At 40.4% G+C, this 9713-nt stretch overlaps 1 pseudogene; it reads right to left on the bottom strand.

Annotated features, from left to right (window-relative positions):
* Positions 1–239: 239 nt before the first annotated feature.
* Positions 240–857, bottom strand: LOC149002011 (secreted RxLR effector protein 161 pseudogene; annotated as a pseudogene).
* Positions 858–9713: the final 8856 nt, after the last annotated feature.

The raw sequence follows: 9713 nt of genomic DNA, 5'->3' as shown, positions 1-9713 counted from the left end.
TCGAGATCAAGTGTCTAATGGTATTATGTCGACGATGTATGTGTCTTGACTTACCATTATACATCACATTTAGTGCTCTTCCAATAGCTGCTTGGCTATCACAATGTATACATATAGCGAGGCATAGGCTTTGGCCATTCTAGAATATCCTCTAAGAAGTTCCGTAGCCATTCGGCCACTTCTCCACATTTATCTAAGGCTACAAACTCAGATTCCATTGTGGATCTGGTTATTACTGTTTATTTAGAGGATTTCCACGAGACAACTGGTCCTCCTATAGTGAATACATACCCGCTAGTAGCTTTAGATTCTTGTATATCACATATCCAACTTGCATCTGAGTATCCTTCTAATACTGCAGGCTCTCTAATATAGTGCAATCCATAATTATGAGTATGCCTTAAGTATTTTTGTACCCTAACAATAGCTTTCCAATGACTAGCTCCTGGTTTACTAGTGAATCTACCTAATCTGCTCACAACATAGGCAATATCAGGCCGTGTACAACTCATTAGGTACATCAGGCTACCTATTATTCTAGCGTATTCAACTTGAGATACAACGTCTCCTCGATTCTTGGTCAAATATTGATTCAAATCAATTGGAGTTCTGGACACACCAGAATCGCCCTTATTAAACTTTTCAAGCATCTTGTCCACATAGTGTGACTGACTCAATAGGAGACCATCAAATGTTTGATGAATTTTTATTCCCAAAATTACATCAGCCAATCCCATCTCTTTCATGTCAAATCTTGAATTTAACATGTTTTTGGTAGAATTGATCATTTGTGCATTGCTACCAACAATTAATATGTCATGTACATATAGACAAAGAATGACATATCCATTATCCATGGTCTTAATATAGACACACTTGTCACACTCATTGATCTTAAAGCCATTTGACATCATAAGATTGTCAAATTTTGTGTGCCACTGTTTTGGTGCTTGTTTGAGTCCATACAAGGACTTCACCAACTTACACACTTTCTTTTCTTGTTTGGGAGAAATACAACCCTCGGGTTTTCCATGTATATTTCTTCCTCAAGATCTCCATTGAGAAAGGCCGTCTTCACGTCCATTTGATGGATTTCTAGACCTCGCAAGGCAGCAATTGCTAATGTCATCCTTATAGATGTTATCCTTGTCACAGGAGAATAAGTATCAAACTAGTCATGACCTTCGCGTTGCTTGTAACCCTTTATTACAAGTCTAGCCTTATACTTATCAATGGTTCCATCAGTCTTCATTTTCCTTTTGAAGATCCACTTAGAGTTTAAGCTCTGAAGAAGTATTGTGTTTACAACAACCGTTCAAGTGTTTTTATAGATTCCTCAACAAGTTTCAACATACGTGCGTAGCCAATCTAATTAAATTACAATGGTTGTTAAATAACAACCAAAAGACGGACGGGGGACAACCGTTAGAAATTGAGTTAAAAATAAGGAGTTGACAACTTGGGCATGACCGGGCTACCCTATTTACAACCATCCTCTAGGATATCTCAAAAGCTACCTAGCTTAGTGGGACCCCACCTCCCTTAAAACCCTCCCCATTGAGCATTGCCAACTGTCATTCTCCATGTGATCGAAGACACTATTATATAAGCTTCATGGTCTTGTTCTTGGCCATATGATCTCCTTGGCAAGCAGCTAGCAATCATTGATCAATCATATATTATTCCTAGCTATGGCAGGTTTCAACTCAAAAGGCTTAGCTCTTTCCTCAATGCTTGTCTTGGCAATGCTGCTTGCACTTTATCTCGACAGCACCAATGCAACCAGCACCACCGGAGATATTAAGCCCAATTGGTCCTCTAATAAAATACAAGTTTCTAAGTGCATCAATGGAGGATGGGCAAGGTTCGAATGCATAAAATATTGTTGGTGTTGTATGCCTGAGAATAAAAAATGTTGGGAAAAAAAGGAGGATTGCGTGGCAAATTGCCAATAGGTTCCTCCCTTGGCAACTTCACGGAAACCCATCTGCAAGTGACTCACCATTGCTGATGGTAGGCAATAGCAATGGTGATGACAATAAAGCTTAAGTATCACACCCATTATCTTGATCTGAGTATTTTTGTGTAACCATGCACAATTATTATTATGTTATTTTCAATTACTTCTCATAAGAGATGTGTTTCTTGTTTTTGCGATAACTACACATATGATATTATGAACTTCCACTAAGGAATACCGGCATCATATCCCCATCAGGGTTTTTGGAATCAGTTATCATTCTCAAATTTTCCTATTGAAAATAAATGAATACAAGAATTCATTTTTAGTCAAAAATGAAATTAGTTTGGTAACTTTTGTCTAGAATAAATTGTGGAATGAAAAATAAGTTTGGTATGTCAGAATGAAAAATTGATTTGGACAAAAAGATTAAAATTGTTAAAAAGAATGACAATGAAAATTGAGAACAAATTGATAGGGTTTTTGAGTTGAAAAAAAAAATGCCCTAAGAAATCGGATTTTGATTCTCTTTTGCTTAGATGCCTCGCTGGCTAGCTATGTCAAAAAGAAGAGGGGGGGGGGGGGGGGGGGAAGAAGGGACTGGGGGAGGGGGTGTAGATGTGGTTCCAAGAAAGAAATGGTAGAGGATAAGGTTTTCCTTGAAGGGAGCTAGACGAGTTGGTCACAATGGGGGGGGGGGTCGAAGAAGGAGCCAATGAAATCTAACTCCGGAGGTAAGGGGGAGGGAGGGGTTCAAGATCTGGGATCAATAAAGCAAGAAAGAGGGCATCGTTTGGTATCCCAAATGTCTAAATTTCCTTGGCTCCGACTACATGGTATAGGATGCCGAGGGGGTGCCAAGCTTGAGATGTTGGAGCCGTCCGCTATTCTAAAGGACATAGTGGAGAGGGTAAGGATAGCACAATACGTGTTGCAACTTAAATCGTCGATTGATGGATAGGGAGTAGGCTGATCTAACGGATGTGACTGCTGTAACTCCATGTTTCAGCAAGCAAGCTTCCACTCACTTGTTCGATAGTGGGTTCCACTTTTGGCGATTTAGAGAAGGTTTTTAAAAATCATTTTAATCAAGAAGTAATTCAAATGGTTCTCAAAAATGTAATTCTGTTAGTTTTTTTCTACTTTGAAAAAGAATTTTTTTTTTTTGGGTTCTATTACATTTAAAAATGCCAATATTTTTTCAGTGTCCCTCTGGCTTGGTGGGTGGAACTGGCCACATGGCCCTTCGATGTAAGTACCCCTAGATGTGGAGCCCTTGCTCTTGTGATAAGGTATGCCGCCATGGTGCTACTTTGTCGCCTCGGTGAATCTAATAGGTGTCTCTAGTAGTGGAACTGCCATACGCTCTGGAAGTTCTCCACCACCCTTACCATCATCATCATCATCATCATCATCATCATCATCATCATCATCATCATCATCATCATCGTCATCATCATCACCACCACCACCATCATCATCCCTGTGTTGAGTTTTACCAGAAGCTAAGGGCTCATTTATATCCTTTGCGCATGTGGAAGGCACAACAACAATGTCACGCGGGGCCATCATCCGATCTTTGTTAAGATATTAGCTGCTTCCTGTGCATGTACCCGAGCTATCAATTATGAATGTGTTCATATCAATGCCTGCATGACGAGTAGTCTCTAGGTAGGCGCCTCCCTCCAAGCTAGTACAACACTGGTTCACCACTATCCCTCACCCAATCAATGAGATGGTCCTCATCATCTATGTACACTTGGAAGATATCTGTGAGGTTGATGGTCTCCTGCTTCCTATCGCTCTCCACTTGGCTCTTTGCGTGTTGCATCTTAAATCTCAGGTTATAGTGGATTAACACAAAATCATTTAGGTATTGAGATCCCAAGCTGTTCTGCCTCATTGAGTGGATTAAGTTAGAGGTTCTCTGGTTCCTTTCACATCTAGAGGCAGAGCAAGCCATCCAAAGGACCTTAATCGCCACTCTCTTGAGGTTCTCTCCACTCACGCAATAGACAACCCATCACTCAGCTGCATTATGAGAAAAACATTAAGTTATTAGTTATTATTTAATAATGATCTAATAATTTGTAAAATATAATAGTTCTATATGGGTAATTAATCTAACCTAATCTATGTTATCTTGTCCCTTCACAACGACAACTAGTCCAAAGGACCTGAAGCTATCTTTGAAAACCTTGATCTACAATCATTTGTGATATTGGTTAGCTAAATTCTTTCAAAATTCAAATGCAAGTCCTAAGTCCTAATTCCGTACTATCTCACCTTATTGTTACATAGGGACTAGAGTGTCAAGTCTAGCTCACCACGGCCATCATGACATCATGAGCTCTGTATAACCCCAAACGGTTGTTGTACATGTATTTAGGGTTAAGGTAGTAGGCTGCACAATTTGAGAACGCAGATATAAGATATTCATTAATATCGAATGGATGAAGTGCCAACCTTATGCAGTGGATGCATAAGACGTATAGTCCATTAATCATTGACGATGTCGAGAAAGTGCTTGTACCCTCTTGAATTTGCGTGACGTACGACCTCCCACATAGCCTCAAAGGCTATACAAGTGGGGCATAGTGGGCCCCTTCATGGAGGAGTCCACCATACGAGGACCTTTATAAAAGGCTCTCTGGTTTTAGACACTATCATCACCCATTTCAAGAACTCAATTGATGAAACTAAACCTTGTGCTTTGCGCTTGTTTGGGGTCATGGATCCTGTCCAATCAAACCAAGCCTGAGATGCAAACATAAATCTCAATCCCGTTCTCTTGTCATTGATACTACTTAAGGCAATGTAGTTTGTGGCAAACCTCGTGACACTAGGTCACATTATGTCATCCCCATATGCCTGCTTCATCATTTGGAGAGCGTAATCATGATTATATATAAAGTTCATGACCTGTCTAGCCCTCTCCATTATGCTTTCCACATATATGATCTTCACAACATCCTTGAGCATAAGGTCGATTTAGTGGGTCGTATAGTATGTCCAATTTAAATTGTACTCTATAGGCCGCATCATCATTTCCCGAGCCCTTTTGAAATTGGAGTCATTATCTGTCATGATCTATACCACATTCCTTCGCCCCACCTCCTCCACTACATCATAAAGAAGCCCAAAGATGTACCCATGGTCTCTCACTTTCCTAGATGCATCCATAGATCTTAAGAAGATGGTTGTCCTATTGCAATACACCATAAAGTTGGTAGTCTTTTTTGTTGGTCCAGTCCGTCCATCAGACATAATGGTGACTCCATACGTCTCCCAAAAGGTCCCCATCCTTGCGATGTAAGCCTTTAACTCCTCCTATTGTTGTGTGAGGTACTTGTTCATCACCTTATGAGGGGTGGGTCCATGGTAATAGGACCTGCCACAACAGTTGTGTTAACCATGGACTGATAATAGGGCCCCTATGTTGTGTTGGTTGGAATGACATTATAAAGAATCCATTTTTCCACTGCTTCCTTCCAAGGTTGTCAAAACGGAAAGGCGACCAAAGCGATTTGGGCTCCGCCTAGGCGGCAATAAGGCGACCAAAGTGGTTGGGTAAAAAATTTTCAATACACTACTTTTCAATACAACTAACTTCTATAATAATTAAGCTAAACAAATATTCAACAGTCATATTCATCCCAAAAAGACAAGCATTCAAGAATCATAATTATGAAAATTTATTAAAAAAAAAGAACAAAAACATAGGTTTATCCTATCAAAACATGGTTGTCAAAGCGTCCGACTAGGCATTTACTGATTCATTGATTCTTGATATTGAGTATGACTCATGCTTCACATTCTTTTGCCAACAGGCATGGGGGTCCACCTAGGCACTTCAAGTTAGGGCTTCAATTAAGTGGTTCAAAACAAGGCAGTTGAAAATTTGCCTTGCCACCTAGGCGGACGCTTTGACAACCATGCTTCCTTCACCTTCACTTTCATGTTCATCCATGCACTTGATATCTTGGGCTACTTTGCTCCCTTCTCCTCAAAAACATCAGAACCATGCTCTAGGTTGGATTTTGTCATAGTGGAAAACCTGTTGAGGGAGAAGGAGCACCCCTTTGACTTTGTGACCTCCTGAGCATGTTAAAAGCACCACTTGACCGAGATGGTCCAGCCCTTGTAGCTCTAGAGGGACCAACTCCTGCAACTTTAGATCTGGTCCGCTCCTGCTCTTAATGGGGTGATGCTTGCTCTTTGTCATCACCCACCTTAGATCCTTGGCCTAATTAGCTGAGGCCACTAAAAAATGAAGTGTATTTTTTTTTAAATAAAAAACAAATTTTATAATCAAGAATTCATGATCTAAGGGAATTTGTGATCAACCATCTTCATTAAGGTTTTGGCCATCCGACTAGTTTTAGTAAAAGAATTATGTACAATAAAACTCACATACCAACTAGAGGATTATGTCGACTATGCGGTAGTGGTCGGTCGTTACTTGAAATATATTTCTATTTCCTTATTGAAAAGAAATATCGTTCTTAGTCCTAGATTTTAGTCTCATAAACTTTTGGAAAAGGGGGCTTTTATTAGATAAAGAAAACATGCAAGATAATAGTTATATATATATATAATATGCAAGATAATTTATGTTCTAAAATATTTCTTTCATTTAGCATCATCCCAAATTAGAGAGGATACTTCTGATGGAACAACATCAATCGCAAGGTTTTGATTCCATAAATATTTTATTATATTCTTAAAGAAACTATTGGAATTAATCATGTAGGAAAGGAAAATTGCTTTTGAAGAATTTGCAAGAATTGATTGACTCTCTTTGTCTCTACCTTTTGCACTATGTCTGTTTGTGTTTCCGTGTTGGTGTTGGTGAACCTTGTTGGTTGCGGGTGACTAATTGTGTTATTGTCTGCTTTTTTGGAGTTTACTTTTGTTGTTGTTTGTTGTGCTACTATGCAAGGAAGACACATCTCATCCCCTTCTCTCGCTCTCCAGAGAATGGGTTCCCACCTCTAGCATCTCTGCCCCTGTTGGGTTTGGACTAGGCTTGGTGAACCATATTGGGGAGAGGGGCCAGGCTCCTTCTTGGCGAGTGATCCGCCAACCTATTGTGCCTCTTCATTAAGAAACCTTTGATCGAACAGCCTTTGGTTATGGCCGGGCTTTCCGCCCCCTTGTCACGCAAGCAATGGTGTTGGGTAGTGTTATTGAATTGTGGACAGTCAAACTGAGTACCATGGTCAGTGACGATAATTTTTGGAATCCCAAAGCGATATATGATTGATTCAAGCACAAATTTCTCCACTTTTTTCTCAGTAATTGCCGCCAGTGCACTGGCTTCTACCCATTTTGTGAAGTAATCAATTGCTACTATCAGATATTCCCGTCCGCCTGATGCCTTGGTGAATTTGCCCATGATATCAATTCCCCACATCGCAAAGGGAATGGGATTTAGAATTGAAGTCATAGTTTCCGCCGGGCGCTTCGATACTGTAGCATGAATTTGACAGTTACCACATCGACGAACGTATTCCATAGCAGCCTCTTGGACCTTAGGCCAATATAACCCAAGTCTCAGAATTTTGTGAGCCAGGGCTCGTCCACCCATGTGAGCTCCACAAATTCCTTCATGAACCTCAGCCAAAGCTGATTTTGCTCCTTCGGGGCCTATACATCTCATAAGGGGTCCAGCATAAGATCTTTTGTATAGCCTCTCATTCTGAATGACAAATCTAGCTGATCGAATCTTGATCAACCTTGCCTCTATTGGATCCTCAGGTAATTTGTCATCCCTTAGATACTCGATTATCGGATCCATCCAAAGAACGTTCTGCTTCAATATAAGAAATTTCTTTCTCATGATAACTTGGAAAAATTATCTCTTCAATGTAGACCGAAGGGTCTAGATTCTTTTCCTTGGCATTGGCTAGTCGGGATAGCTCATCTGCCACTGAATTTTCATTCCTCGAAATCTGAGATATCTTCAAATTCCGAAATTGGTTTTGAAATGCCTGCACTATCTCTTGATATTTCTGCAAGCGTAGTTCTTTAATACCATACTCCCCCTGGACTTGGTTGACTATAAGTTGAGAGTCACTATAAATAGTAACATCTGCAATAGATAATGCTTTTGACAACCGAAGTCCTGCTATCAGAGCCTCATATTCTGCTTCGTTATTACTTGCTTCAAATGCAAATCTCAAAGCATATCGAATAATAAATCCTGCTGGACTTTTTAATAGAATTCCAGCTCCTGCTCCATCTTTATTACTCGAACCATCCACATATACCTCCCAAGTGGTTGGTATAATGGGATCCTCAATGGTGGTTTCCACCGGTGCAGTAGTTTCTACTACAAAGTCAGCTAATGCCTGAGCCTTGATTGCAGTTCTGGGCTTAAAGCTCACTTGGAACTCGCTGAGTTCAACCGACCAGGACACCATCCTTCCAGACAAATTAGGTTTGTTAAGAACTTTACTAAGAGGAAAAGTTGTAAATACCTCAATTGGATGAGCCTAAAAATATGGCCTTAGCTTCCTGCCGGCCATCATGAGAGCCAGAGCCTGCTTCTCAATCTGTGAATATCTTATCTCAAGCATCTAGCAACACGTGGCTTACATAGTAAATCGGCCACTTGTTTTTTATCTTTTTCACGAACAAGTACCGCACCGACCAGTTGAAAGGGACGTCGCTAGATATAGCTGTGATATTTCCCCCTTCTCTGGTCCGGACAGGATCGGTGGTTGTCCAAGTGCTTCTTTTAACTCCTCGAAAGCTTTCGGCACTCTTCGATCCACTTTGCTTCCTTACTGCCCTTCAGTTCTTTAAGTGCCTTGAAGAAAGGCAAACATTTTTCTCCAGATTTGGAGATGAATCGATTTAAAACAGCAACTCTCCCTGTTAAACACTGCACATCCCGAACAGTTTTGGGAGCCTCCATATTAATCAGAGCTTGTATTTTGGCAGGATTAGCCTCAATTCCCCTCTTTGATACCATGAAGCCCAAAATTTTGCCCGAGGAGACTCCAAAGGCACATTTTTCTGGGTTTAGCTTCATTTGATATTTTCTCAGTACTGAGAATACCTCAGTCAAATCTGTATTATGATTTGCTTTTGTAAAGCTTTTCACTAGCATGTCGTCAACATAAGCTTCAACATTCTTTCCTATCAGCTCTTTGAAAATCTTGTTGATGGCCCTCTGATATGTTGCTCCTGCATTCTTCAGGCCAAAAGGCATGACCTTGTAATAATAGCTTTCACGATCAGTCATGAAAGCCGTATACTTCTCATCCTCCTTATTCATAAGGATCTGATTATACCCTGAGTAGGCATCCATGAAACTTAAAGTTTCATTTCCTGCAGTCGCATCTATCAAGAGGTCAATCCGAGGCAACGGGTAGCAATCTTTTGGGCAAGCTTTGTTAAGATCTGTGTAGTCTGTACACATCCTCCACTTCCCATTCGCCTTTTTTACCATTACCACGTTAACCAACCAAGTTGGGCACTCAATTGGTTCTATGAAACCAGAATTCTTAAGTTTTTCAACTTCGCTTCGAACGGCTTCATATTTATTCTCTGCCATATGAAGTTACCTAGTTTCGTTTGGTAGAAGTTTACCCCGAAGCTTACCTATTCTTTCTTCGATTTTTCTAGTGCCTTCTATCTCCCTTTGATAGGAGGGTAATCTTAAATCATTCCCATGACTGATCCTTCTATCCTTGCTGTTCTAAAGTGGATCTCCGTGTACTCTATAACCTTGTGAATTCTCCAC

Source organism: Hakea prostrata, chromosome 10, assembly GCF_041222555.1.
Source record: "Hakea prostrata isolate BN-2017 chromosome 10, UWA_Hpros_2, whole genome shotgun sequence".
NCBI lineage: Eukaryota > Viridiplantae > Streptophyta > Magnoliopsida > Proteales > Proteaceae > Hakea > Hakea prostrata.
This window is presented reverse-complemented; position numbering and strand designations above follow the sequence as displayed.